At 39.9% G+C, this 13,961-nt stretch overlaps 1 protein-coding gene across 5 annotated transcripts in view; it reads right to left on the reverse strand.

Annotated features, from left to right (window-relative positions):
• LOC137255757 (5-hydroxytryptamine receptor-like) overlaps positions 1-13,961 on the reverse strand; it is a 191,313-nt gene that overhangs the window by 138,586 nt on the left and 38,766 nt on the right. For 2 of the 5 annotated variants that reach the window (XR_010954532.1, XR_010954534.1), the window contains one exon: positions 8,833-8,945. The exons of the other annotated variants lie outside the window; for them this stretch is intronic. The gene's annotated coding sequence lies outside the window, so the exon portion shown is untranslated. The remainder of the gene's footprint in view (positions 1-8,832; positions 8,946-13,961) is intronic. 5 annotated transcript variants of the gene reach the window in all.

The raw sequence follows: 13,961 nt of genomic DNA on the forward strand, positions 1-13,961 counted from the left end.
GACGCTGTAATTGCGCTGCAGACCAGACTACAATTTTAGATAGTTGAATCGACTTGACCGAAGAAATATCATATGGACATGACGCCAGCGTGAGATTTATGTTCACGGAAATCATTAAAACTTTATTATAGGGTAGGTCGGTGGATGCAATAATCCCTTAGTCGACATGACCGGAAAGCTCGTATGCATGCGTAGTGAGCCTGTCCTTGTCATATGGAAACATGATATACGTGCTTCTGAGCGCTAATTAGGAAAACGTATATTTTTAAAATAAATAAATTGCAAGTGAGTACTTGTCATTTAATTGTGTAAGTCGTTTTTTTTTGTCACAAAAGAGCGGATTAGTTTCTCATGACAGTCTAGCAATTAGTAGGGTTGCCCCTAAGTTGCTTCAATCCTCAGATTTTTAAATTTCGTGAGTACATTACAGAAACATTCATAGACATTCAGAAAGTTGAACTGAAATTTCCTAATAATGGTGTTCAGGAACAACATTATTTCACAGCCATAAAATGACGCCATGCATTGCTTCCTGGGGTCCAGGAGACATCACATGACTTCACGCGACCATAATCTTTGTGAGCAGGTTCAGCTTACCATTAAACAGGAGATTCCGTATACCGATAGAAAACACTCGTTCCCTTGCTGGGAACAGCCATTCTACCCGTTGTTATAATTAAAAGGGTAGTTTACCCTTTGTCCTTAAACCAACGGGTGGTGGCGCTGGGTGTTATACAATAACAAGAAACGTATTACTACGCATTGAAGTAGTCCGTTATAATCTGACCTTAGATCATTGCATTTATCAGCCAATGACAGTCATGGAATTTGATCCGACTCACATGTTTCATCCTGTCCTTGCCAACACCTGGGTAAAACATTTCACTGTACTACAAATTCCAGACAATTACGGTCATGAACTACATGGTATGCATAGTGATATTAACAATATAAATCTCCAATTCAGCATTTTCTTCATCAGGATGGTAGCACCACATCTGGATTCGTTTAACGATAACGCACGCACGCTTGTTAAACCACTGCAGGTAAGTACTACCATTGAGCCTCGTTGTGAAGATAATCCTAGGGTAAGATCAGAATAACATCACGTTTCTTGTGAAAGGATATCAGTCTGTATCAAGGTGTCAGTGCTTTGTGAAGATTCCACTACGGCGGGCATTTAAGACTGCCTTACTCGCAAGGAATGGTGTTAGTGCCAACGTGGTGAGTGTTGCGATAAAGACCTGTTCTTTAACGCTCCTGGAATCACTCCAAGAGTAATCTAAGCGTGGTTGTACATCTTTGAAACTCGTTACCTGCATGTAGATAAGGTTTAGACTCGTCCTTTTGGCGACCTTCTTGTCAACAGTGACCAAGATGTACTGCAAAATCGAATATGTCGTGGGTAGTAATCACAAACTGGTTCACATATTTAAGGCAGAGGTTGATATCATTTCAATAAGTAAAACGAGTGAGTGAGTTCTTGTGGCCTTGAACCTCTTCAGTAATATTCCAGCAATACCACGGCGAGGACACCAGGAACGGGTTTCACACATTGCACCCATGTGGGGAATCCGATCTAGGTTCTCGGCGAGATGAGCGAACGCTCTAACCACAAGGCTACCCGACTGCTTCTCCGTAAAAATCCAGCATAAAATTTTTGGTCACGAATACAACAACCGTGTCTGCGACACGGCTAGGCGCTGAAAGACTCTCCTTGTCGTTGCCCTGCCCTAGATGTTATGGGGATAACATAAGTCTGGTCGGAGACATCATACTATGTCAAAGTGAATCATCCACGTTAGACTGCGGCACTGACCTGGTAGGATACACGATCGGAAAAATTGATTGAATGAATTTGGTACAACCCAGCTTTAGCAATACTCCATCAATATCACGACGGGGGACATCAGACTTCACATAAAATGGTACCGATGAGGGATTCGAACTGGGGTCCTCGGCGTGACTAGTCAACGGTTTACCCACGCCCCAAGGAAGTAATGGAAAATATATTGATGAATGTCTTCAGTCAGTGAGTGAGTGAACACGGGGATCTTGCATAGATAAGTGACCGAGCAAATACAAAACATCAACGTCAGACAATACTCTATCAGTTTACCCGCCGAAACAGATTAATGTGGGGTTAAAATCTATGAATAGATCCTCTCCAGAATCAAATTTCGAATTTGTGAACCCGAGTAGCAGATACAATAAAAGCTTATCTTCATGTATTGACTCTCGCCATTACGCCTTTCTCCCATCTTATCGTTCTCCGATCTCAATACTATTCAAGCATTGGACAAGTGATGATATTCGGGCACATATCCACGTGCTAATCTATTGAATGCCAGCATCATCGCCTGCATGTCGCATTTCCCCACAGACCAATACGTGTGTAATCCCAGCAATCTAATTAAAAGATATGCGTCATTCACACAGTCAGGGATTGGAAACAAGACTTATAGAACTAGGGTCTATTAAGCCATGTGATGTGATGATCACAAGGGCACCAACGGAGAGACCCAAATGTACAGCAAGCCTTGTGGACGTAGTTGAAGAGTGGTTGAGGTTCTTGGGAAAACTGAAATTTCTAAAACCTAAAAAAACTGGCGCGTATTCACACAAGGAATAGAAACTACGCCAGAGATATCATCAAATGCATTGATTTCCTTCGGTGATTTACGTTCAGTTCCGTCATTAAGGTTGGAAGGCTTGAAATTCTGGCTCAAGAGTGTAGTTGATTTGTGTCTTGTTTGCCGAAATGAAAGACTTACGTAAACACTGACATGTTCCGAATGACTCTGTTTAGATGATATCACATTCTTCAACGCTTCCACACACACGAGAAGAGTGTATATGGTATTGAACGCAAAATAAACAGAGGTGTGTGGATATTTATGTGTTCCGTTTATTACTGACCCTGTTGCCAAACCCACTGCCTCTTCGCTACGGTGTCCTGGGTGCATCATTGCTTGCCATCTCGGGTATGTTATATACTTTCGAAAACGTAATGCGATGAGTATGACTTCCACAAATTCTGATTACAGCAATGTACATTGCACTTCACGTCCGTAAATGATAAATCTGACGCAAAATCAGATTCTTTGAACCAGGCTTCATACATGATAACGCTGACAAAAACACTTTGTATATCTATAAGAAATATCGCCAAAAAGCAGAGTCAAACTTTATTATCTCGACTATAGTATGAACATGTTTTTTTGTTTGCTTGGTGGCACTGCCATAGTGCAAGCCATTGTTGTAATGGTGCGAACCTTTCCGCGAGTTTCTTTATATCTTCAACCGACCTGTTTCAGCATAAATTGAGGGGAAAATAATGAATCACAAGACAGCGGAAATAGCTGACTGTCTTAGTCATTTGACGAAGTGACTGATTGATTGACTGTAACATATGCATGACACTGCATAATATGTTTAGGTACGTCAACCTCAATAGTATCATCAATCAGAGACACGGTCTCCAGTCAGAAGCGGAAGATCATCGACAGAAGCGGGTGGATTGTGCTGCTAGTCGGGGCGTTAGCCGAAACGGCTCTCTCCAACAAATACGTCGAATCGCCGTCACACTGAGACCCAGAGTGTGTTCTGTCACCTCTTACAATCGACCTGTACCATTTCGAGCAATATTCCCCAACCATGAAAAACATGGCTGATGCCATCCTCTATTCTACCGCTGACCTGTACTTAGACTACCTCCGCGGGCATCAAATCGACAACTCTTGCAAATTACCTTTAACTTCAAAGTCAATATTACGGCTGTATGACAGCAATAAATAATCGGGACCAGGATATCCGGCGATTGACATCACCAGATACGATAACAAAGTAAAGTAAGTGTGAATCACTATGAAGTTGAACGTATCTTGACCGTTACGAGTGACAGACATCATATGCAAAGGCTGGTCGGGGTTTTTTTTAACCTACTTCAAGTCAAAATATGGAATGATTTTTGTCACCGATGCATCACATTTTGAAAGGTCTACCAAATGTCTACCATAAAACCCTTAGAGCACGTGAGTGAGTTTAGGTTTAAGCCCCAATATTAACCTAAATGGTGGCGATCTGTAACTTGTCTGATCTGGACCAGACAATCCCGTGACCAACAGCATGAGCAAAACCTACGCAGTTGGGATATGTGACATGTGTCGACCAAGCCTGACCACCCGTCAGTTGCCTCTTACGACAAACATGGGTTACTGACGATAAATTCTAAGCCTGATATTCACGGGTCTAAATCTCTGAAAGATTTACTGAAACCTTGAATGTTGCAACCTGGATCGATCAAGAGTACTAAGGCGATCTTAGAGATGCTGGTTATTAAGCATTCTCGTTTGTACCTCAAACTTTGCAAACTCTAAACAACTGAAATATTACTTCAGATGCTGTAATACAGCCTTGTTGAGAGTATGTACACTCAACGCGCACGCATGCTTACGAAATGTGAAACTCACCACGAGGTCTCATTTATCTCCCTTGATTCAGGTTCAGGTACAATATGAAGTATTGCCCCTTGTGACGTTCAGTCTAACCTCACTCACGCAAGGTCAGTAGGACGGTTCAGGGGACAGGAATTGGCTATTTGATGGCTATTGAACGATATTATATCGCCGATATACCCGAAGCCTGAGATAACTTCTTGGAGAAATTACCTTGTTTTGATTCTGACAAATAAAGCAGAAAAAAATTAATTTTGATTTACCAAATGCCATCGACAACGTCATAAAATATAAAAAACATAAAGAAATATCAAAACCAGTTTTCATTTGCCTTTGAAGGATTGGAAAATAGAAACAAATGAAGTAATAAAATAACTTTTAACAATGAAAGTACTCTGCAAAGATAAGGCATGCGCTTTAAAGAAGAACATAATTGACAGTGTTTGGGGAGGTTTTTTTGGTTATTGCCGCCAACGCTGTCGCTGTTGCTACTGCTTAAACCGAATGGCGCCTTTTATGGCCGATTAACGTGTCTGAAAATACAGATTTGAGATTTAGGCATAAACTAGCTCTTTTTAACGGACTTGTGTTGTGGTTTCTTTCTTGTAAAGGTACCACTGAACTATATCTTCTAAAAGTCCAGATGATCAGCAGATAATCAATGGTAGCACTAGAATCCCTTGTCTACAAAGCACTTTTAGCGCAATGCATTACGGTCCAGGACTATTTGTCCTTTTATACCATGATTAAGTAATGGTTTCCTGAACAAAGACCCTATGACGTGTATATGGACATTGGTTGGTGTTGACAATCCGTATGAAATAAGAGCATGCCCAGCTGCAGGTTACATGTATCACATTTCATGTAAATATACATCAGTGTGAATCGATAACTGCTTTTACCTAGCTAATTGGTTATCAATACATCAACCAGTATCATATGACAATGAACTGTAATGCGATAGTTAATTTACACTGTTAACAAGTCTAAAGAGACGAAGTGAATATCATGTAATATGTACCCTTTTAAATGTTTTATTTCTGCATAAATAAAGTAGTGCCTGAGTCTAAACAGTCTCGGAAATACGCAAGTTACAACAATCTAGGATATGCCCTCATCTGAACAATACTCTGACTTGAAACTTAACGTATCTGAAAGATCTCAGAAGCACACGAGTCTGAACAAACTCAGAAGTACACGTGTCTGAACAATCTCGGAATTGGACGTGTCTGAGCAATGTAGGTAGAACACGTGTCTGAATAATTTTTGGAAGTTCCCGTGTCTGAACAATCTCGAATGTACACGAGTCTGAACAATCTCGGAATTTCACGTGCCTGAATAAGCTCGGGAATACACAAGTGTGAACAATCTCGGAATTGCACGTGTCTGAACATTCTAGGAGATGAATGTGACTGAACTGTCTTGACACGTGCCTGACAATCTTGAAACCAAAATCTACATTCAGTCATCCCTTAGCATAAGACACCATGTCGATGATTACTAACCGTGAAACAATTGCGTAATATTCAAAGTTGTCATCGATACATATATACATCAGTACATGGTCCGACCTTCCTATTTCATGTCAACATTGCATCTTAAAGTAATGTTTTGTTTGGTAGATACACTTTCATGTGCAACATTATTTTCTAAGTACACAACAGGAGATATTTTCTGTTTAGTCATATTGTCTTTGTTCAGTGATACCTGTTAATCATCAGATATATTTCGAGATGGTTATCGTTCGATATTTGCTTGAATGACACCATAATTTCGACTACTTAATGAACACGCGGAGTTGGTCCTAGTAGGAAACGCCAGGTTATCGGTTATATTGTTTGTTCAAAATAAGGAATCTTTGCAAATTTATGACAAAAGCTGACAGTTCTGTAGCCTATAGAACATCAGCGCAAATATCTAAACATGCCCCGACTGTCCTGAGAAACAGGGTAGGGATGTTCTTCCCTGCACACATATACACTCACACAAAAACAGACCCGCGCGGGCACACGCACGCACACACACACACACACACTCTCTCTCTCTCTCTGTCGCCCTCATACACACACGTACACACAGACGAACACACACACACACACACACACACACACACACACACACACACACACATACACACGCACACACACGCAGAAGTAAGATTTATCCAACAAGTAAAATTTACCATACTTTACAAGTTAGCTGTGAGGGAGAAACTCAAGCATATGAATGAAGGTTTCCCACAGGGCTCCAGCAGCAGACGGTTACCATAAACAATGTTTAGGCTCAGATGCTACTTGTAGACAAGTACCACAAACAACAACCTTCTTTCCCGAGTGATCATATTTGTTCACTAAGATATCAGTTTTCAATGCCAGTTCGGTTGATATACATTTCAATATAAATGTTTCCACATCCAACAGAGAACTCCGAAGATAACGCAAGTATGACTTTTCGAATCATACATGTACGTCACAAATATCATCTTTCATGTAACAGTTTGTTTACTAAATGAATGATATATTTAATTCCAGTGTCAACAGAATCCATCATAGAAACTGTATCCAAATCACTGCAATTTACAAAATATATATCTTACTACTTTTTTCAGAGCACTTATGTATGGAACATTTCATGACAGATAATGAGAGCAATACATTTTGTATCATTTTTATGTTTTATTCAATAGACAATACCATTATTTTGACATCTCAGCAAAACCAATGCAATCCGAAACGATTCGAGACATAAATAACCATGTTATTGCGTTTTCAGAAAATATTCATATATATTCATGTACCGGCTAAGCAAACAGCAGAATACATCTATAGGTCATTGCATTGTAACCGAGGTCAACATGACCAGCGAACAGTTCAAACAAATTGAAACATAATCTCTTCCAAATAAGATACACATTCCTAAATCTCAAAGGGTTACGTTCGAAGAACTTAACCATTCTTCTACCCAAACGCAAATTTATTTTCGAGTCAATTCATTCTATCGCTAGTAAACGAGCCATTCTGTGAGGAAAGTTCCCCAACTAATGCTGTTAGCAGACGAATGAGGACATCAAAATGTAACCTAAGGTTGTAAATAGAATCTTGGGTAGAAATTCCACTTGTCAACGATGCCAGTTTCTACTGCGTATGTACATAAATTGCTTGTTTCCTTGAAAGTGAGTATACGTTCTTTGCATACCTCTTGGAGAGACACTATGCAATCAAACCTAAACTAACATGCAATGCAAAACGTGTAGCTTGTAGACTTGATGGCCCCTCGGACACCTCTTCCTATAAACTCTCTGTACAATTTTCTCTTGCGTCTGACTGGACTGAAGATAAACGCTTGGTCAATATCAACTCGGATCAATACTGAACTGAGACTGAAGATGATGGATGTATACATAATATATTTATCTTCATTAATGGAACAGTATAAAGTGGTATTCAGTGTGATACATGAAATATATAGTAGCGATTCAACATGTCTATGTCATGGAATACGTGAACTCATTACAAGGTATTGTTCGTATTGCTGGTGTACTGATGTGTTTATGCTGGCGCATATTAATCGAACTGAAACGCTGGTAGAATATGGGACCTTTTACAATGCCTATCACACGTGTGTATGAGTGTTTGTCTAGACACAAAATTCGACACTTTGTGTTATCAACACACTAAGCATTACAAATGCTGATGAAAGAGACAATTTCTCCAACACTCATTTGTATTCAATATAAATTGCATCACCATATAGTCACTATTGGTGCATGAGAGGTTTAGCTTCATTGTATGGTTTAAGGTGCAAGTCATTATCACTTTAGCACTATGCCCTCTCATATGTTTTACAAACTTGAAGACATGTTCAGATATTTTTAAAGGCAAGATTGGATGAACGTTGTGGATTGTTATCACTGTGCAATGTGCACGTTATAAAACAGAATAGACGAATAGAAGAATTGGAAACTCCTTTTCCATACAATCAATGCCAATGCTGAATACCACAGACGCATGCCAATTACCCAACCCTCCAAACCAGTTCAGATTGCAAACTGTCGATGTTTTGATCTGTCTGAAATTGATAATGAAACTAGGGAATAAAACGCGTTAACGCACACCTACGATAATCCTGCTGATTAGAATTGATGAGGCTTCCAGATTCTGCTGTAAGAAAACTATACAACGCCGGTTTGTATTATGTATAACATTTTGTCAATGTACAAGGCATTGCATTTACAAGGTTCTGAAACAGGCAAAGCCGACGTCTCAATAGACAGTGTTCACAAAACATGTTATCGATTGTTTCATGTAAGGTGTTGGCATTGAGCTGGTAATTACGTTAAGAGATATTCTTGGATGTATTCCGGGATGTGACTTACCTTAGTCTATTGAAGACGGATATCTCTGCTGACAATGCATCTCAATGTCATGGTGAAGAGAAAATAAGGTTGTCAAGGAGCACCGTGTCGGGATATATTTATCCATTCGATACCTGAATTTAGACGCGGAAGTGTTGTTAGTGCTCGTTAATGTTTCAAACCACATTCAGCAATCTATCTCGGAGGAGACACGTCAAACACCTACAGCCATTAGTTTTACCAATCCTTATCCACAAACACACAATCCATAACAACCGCGTCAGAATGTTCACATTTAAAACAGGACCTTCATTAAGGTTCCAGATCAACGCCGTATGGTCCAAAACAAGGAATAACCAGTGCAAATTCTCTAACCACCATATCCATCTTGTGAATGTTTAACAGCTCAATGTAACTCATTCCTTGCCATCACAGAGTCTGACATGGCCAAAGCGACCACTGCTAATAGGTACCTCTGTTCGCCCCGATGGCCAATAAGTTCTGATTTTCCACTCCACCGCGCACTGGCAACAGTGTTTACACTACCCAGTGCTCCACGCTGCAAGAGTCCCGAGCTGTTAGCCGCTATGAGAACTTGTTGCATCGACTCTTGGTAAGAAGGGTTTAGACAATGATGATAGCATTGCACCCGCCCGTAGGCACATCACGGACAACGTCAGAAGGAAATCAGTTAGGCATTTTCATTTCAGTTAAAGTCCCCTGGCGTGATTTCATCAATTTACTTGACACACGAACTTGCAGGCAGCTTTTACCATGGAATTCTGACAATCTCTATAGGTATTTCAACATGCGTTAACATGCATGCTGCCAATCTCCTAGATCATTTGGTTACGTGGATCTGAAACAAGATTCAACTTCTTGTAACTGCCTAAGTCATATGGGATCTTCATAGCTTTGTTCTGTTAGGGCGAACAGGTCTTTGGAGTCAGTGTACCATGGGTTGGGTGATCCCCGATGATAGACGAGACATGTATTAGCAATATAAATATTTGCCACCTGACTGTTTGTTTGTTTTCAGTCTTTGATGTCGAAGGTTTACCATAGATTACATTTGGTAGACTGGCCACATGAACATTTCTATAAGGCTGTGAAATATGGGAACAGATTTTACAGTTTATTTATGTCTATTTTCATAATAAGAGAAGAGAAGAAAATATACTGGACACAGATTAGGGAAAATGGTATTTTATGATTGATATGTTATCATTGTGTCAATAAAGAAATATGGCACTATTAACCATTTCAAAATGTACATGTATGTGTATATGTATATATCCCTGACTATTTTTGTCCCGTATATATGAGATTAGAATGAGTGAGTGAGTAAGTGTGTGTTTATTGTGGCTTTTAGCTATATTCCAGCAAGACCACGGTGGGGGACACCAGAAAGGTAATTAGAAAGTGAAATATTACAACACAGTGTGCATGTAACGTGATGGTAAATCCTTATTAGGTTTCAGCTGAGTTCCTACATTTCTCTGCTGAAAATGCTTCAAAGGACCGTTTTTTCTCGAATGGAGACACAATATCATTATTACAAAAACAGTCTATCTCGAACCCTAGCTTCCCGTTGAAAAATATTTTTTTAATTATCAGAATGTATTTATTCCACAAAAAAATATTTCCGGTGGAAACTAGTAGATAGGTGAGAACACGATAACGGAACATGCGACGTATGTTCCTCTGTTGTTAAAACGTTATGTATGTAACCGTGAAATATTTGACCTCTACAGTCCTCCATGATCTTACGTTTCCAAACTTATATAGCTCTGTAAGCCTAATTTCCAACATTAGCATGCTTGTCGTAAGAGTCGATTGACGGGATCGGATGGTCAAGCTCAAAGACGGCTTACACATGTTCTCGTATCACAATTGCATAGATTTCTTTTGACTACTGGATTGTTTGGTCCGAACTCGATTATTTACAGACCGCCGCTGTATGACTGAAATATTGCAAAGTGAGGCATAAAACTAAATTCACTTACTCCAACAGCACTAAATACGTGAGCAAATTTAAAACTACACACATATAGAGGTTCATAAATCCTTCAAGTTGATGTATGCTTACAGTCTATTTATTCCTTTATTCTTTTAATATTTATTCAATAATATTATGTATCATCCTAATATATTGTTCCGTATGTATAATCCTTTTGAACCACTGTGAATGATTTTGAATCATAAATTATTCTGAATTCTTCCACAGAATGCAAAATTGTCTCACTCACTGTAGCTATACAACTCTTTTGTGAGCATCAGATGTCCGGAATACACGATTTCTGGATAAATGAGGTTCGAAATAAGGAGATGTTACTGTTTACATTACACTATATGTGATGTCCGGTGCCGGTTTATTATTCTAAAACCTTACAGGAAGGCTCAGGGTCAATTACACACATGTGCTTGTAATTACCCTCATGTTTAATGCCCAGAGCCAAGCGTAGGTGCCAGATGGTACACACTGTTTATCTCACAAGCTACTGTGAAGGTTCTATTATGAGCAGAGATTAGTCCTCATGAACAGAACCCAATACTGGTTTGCTAAATAATTTTTTTACTTATCTCAGGTCTTTGAGTTACATTTAGGAGTGGTACACATAAGGAAGAGAGATTATGTTTATAGATGTCCTCTTCTTTCTTCTGAGGAACACAACGTTTCGGTGTATGTACTTACTTTATAATATTCCTCAACACAGAAGATGACATCAATGAAAACTCGCGTCCTTATCTCAATTTGTCGAAACAAATAGAATCGGAAAGCATTGCAATATCTATGGATGAAACAAAAAGTATATTTTCGGCATAAATTTACAATTCTTCGGCGACTGCTTTTTCCGACTTGTAACTTTTTGTGTTACATTGGTATAATGTTATGGCTAAATCCTGTGTTGGAGAGTACATTTGCTCTCACAGATAATGTAGCGTAATACTATAATTTAGATTAATGTTTTTGAGTTTTAAGTGATTAAGTTTTTATGCTAGAGTATTTTATGTTTAAGTGAAATCTTCCGATGAACTTACGTCTATATAAACGACTTAGTCTTGACTAGCATGGTATCTTTCCAGTCGGAGGCAATCCGAATTCAGGTGTGTCCATATACATCTAAGGTCCATACTAAACAAGTGTCACTGTACAGAACACGGTGAACGTCTACATACAATGTCCGTATTCCAACGGTACATTAGTTCGGACTGTTTCCAGCGTATGTAAGATATTTTCTGACCAGGTGTCACTGGAAACAACACTGGGAGCGTCTGCATACAATGTCCTCATACCAAAGTAACATTAGGTCAGGCTGTTTCCAGATAGCTAAGGTTCAGACTGTGGAGGTATCACTGTAAACAACGCTGTGAGCGTCTGCATACAGTGTCCAAATACCAAAGTAACATTAGGTCAGGCTGTTTCCAGATAGCTAAGGTTCAGACTATGGAGGTGTCGCTGTAAACAACGCTGTGAGCGTCTGCATACAATGTCCAAATACCAAAGTAACATTAGGTCAGGCTGTTTCCAGATAGCTAAGGTTCAGACTATGGAGGTGTCGCTGTAAACAACGCTGTGAGCGTCTGCATACAGTGTCCAAATACCAAAGTAACATTAGGTCAGGCTGTTTCCAGATAGCTAAGGTTCAGACTATGGAGGTGTCGCTGTAAACAACGCTGTGGGCGTCTGCATACAATGTCGAAATACCAAAGTAACATTAGGTCAGGCTGTTTCCAGATAGCTAAGGTTCAGACTATGGAGGTATCACTGTAAACAACGCTGTGAGCGTCTGCATACAATGTCCTCATACCAAAGTAACATTAGGTCAGGCTGTTTCCAGATAGCTAAGGTTCAGACTGTGGAGGTATCACTGTAAACAACGCTGTGAGCGTCTGCATACAGTGTCCAAATACCAAAGTAACATTAGGTCAGGCTGTTTCCAGATAGCTAAGTTTCAGACTATGGAGGTATCACTGTAAACAACGCTGTGAGCGTCTGCATACAGTGTCCAAATACCAAAGTAACATTAGGTCAGGCTGTTTCCAGATAGCTAAGGTTCAGACTATGGGGGTGTCGCTGTAAACAACGCTGTGGGCGTCTGCATACAATGTCCAAATACCAAAGTAACATTAGGTCAGGCTGTTTCCAGATAGCTAAGGTTCAGACTATGGAGGTATCACTGTAAACAACGCTGTGAGCGTCTGCATACAATGTCCTCATACCAAAGTAACATTAGGTCAGGCTGTTTCCAGATAGCTAAGGTTCAGACTGTGGAGGTATCACTGTAAACAACGCTGTGAGCGTCTGCATACAATGTCCAAATACCAAAGTAACATTAGGTCAGGCTGTTTCCAGATAGCTAAGGTTCAGACTATGGAGGTATCACTGTAAACAACGCTGTGAGCGTCTGCATACAATGTCCTCATACCAAAGTAACATTAGGTCAGGCTGTTTCCAGATAGCTAAGGTTCAGACTGTGGAGGTATCACTGTAAACAACGCTGTGAGCGTCTGCATACAGTGTCCAAATACCAAAGTAACATTAGGTCAGGCTGTTTCCAGATAGCTAAGGTTCAGACTATGGAGGTGTCGCTGTAAACAACGCTGTGAGCGTCTGCATACAGTGTCCAAATACCAAAGTAACATTAGGTCAGGCTGTTTCCAGATAGCTAAGGTTCAGACTATGGAGGTGTTACTGTAAACAACGCTGTGAGCGTCTGCATACAATGTTAGCATTCAAATTTACATTAATTCAGGTTGCTTGCAGATTAGTAAGGTCCATACCAGCGACGTGTAACTGTATAGAACGGTGTAAACGCCTGTATACGGTGCTAGCATGCCACTGTTACAGCATCAAAGGCGCCCGCGAGGCATCTACAATTCCCCAAACATCTGGTCTCTTCTCTATTTGTTAGTGATTCATGAAAACATGTTTCGACTGAGCTGGAATAGTATACACGCAGCTCTAAGCAGATTTTCTATCTTTGTGCAAAGGGTTCATCCGCTTTTGAAATTAGTGACATTGCCATCAAAATCCAGCACAAAGGGTTATCTACAATAGATGCGCTATTTTCAGTGCCAAAATGTGATTTTATACCATCCAGTCTTATATACCATATACAGTTGCTGGAAACTTTACGGCATTAAGT

The sequence above is a fragment of the Haliotis asinina genome, chromosome 11 (genome assembly GCF_037392515.1).
Source record: "Haliotis asinina isolate JCU_RB_2024 chromosome 11, JCU_Hal_asi_v2, whole genome shotgun sequence".
NCBI classification, from domain to species: Eukaryota; Metazoa; Mollusca; class Gastropoda; order Lepetellida; family Haliotidae; genus Haliotis; species Haliotis asinina.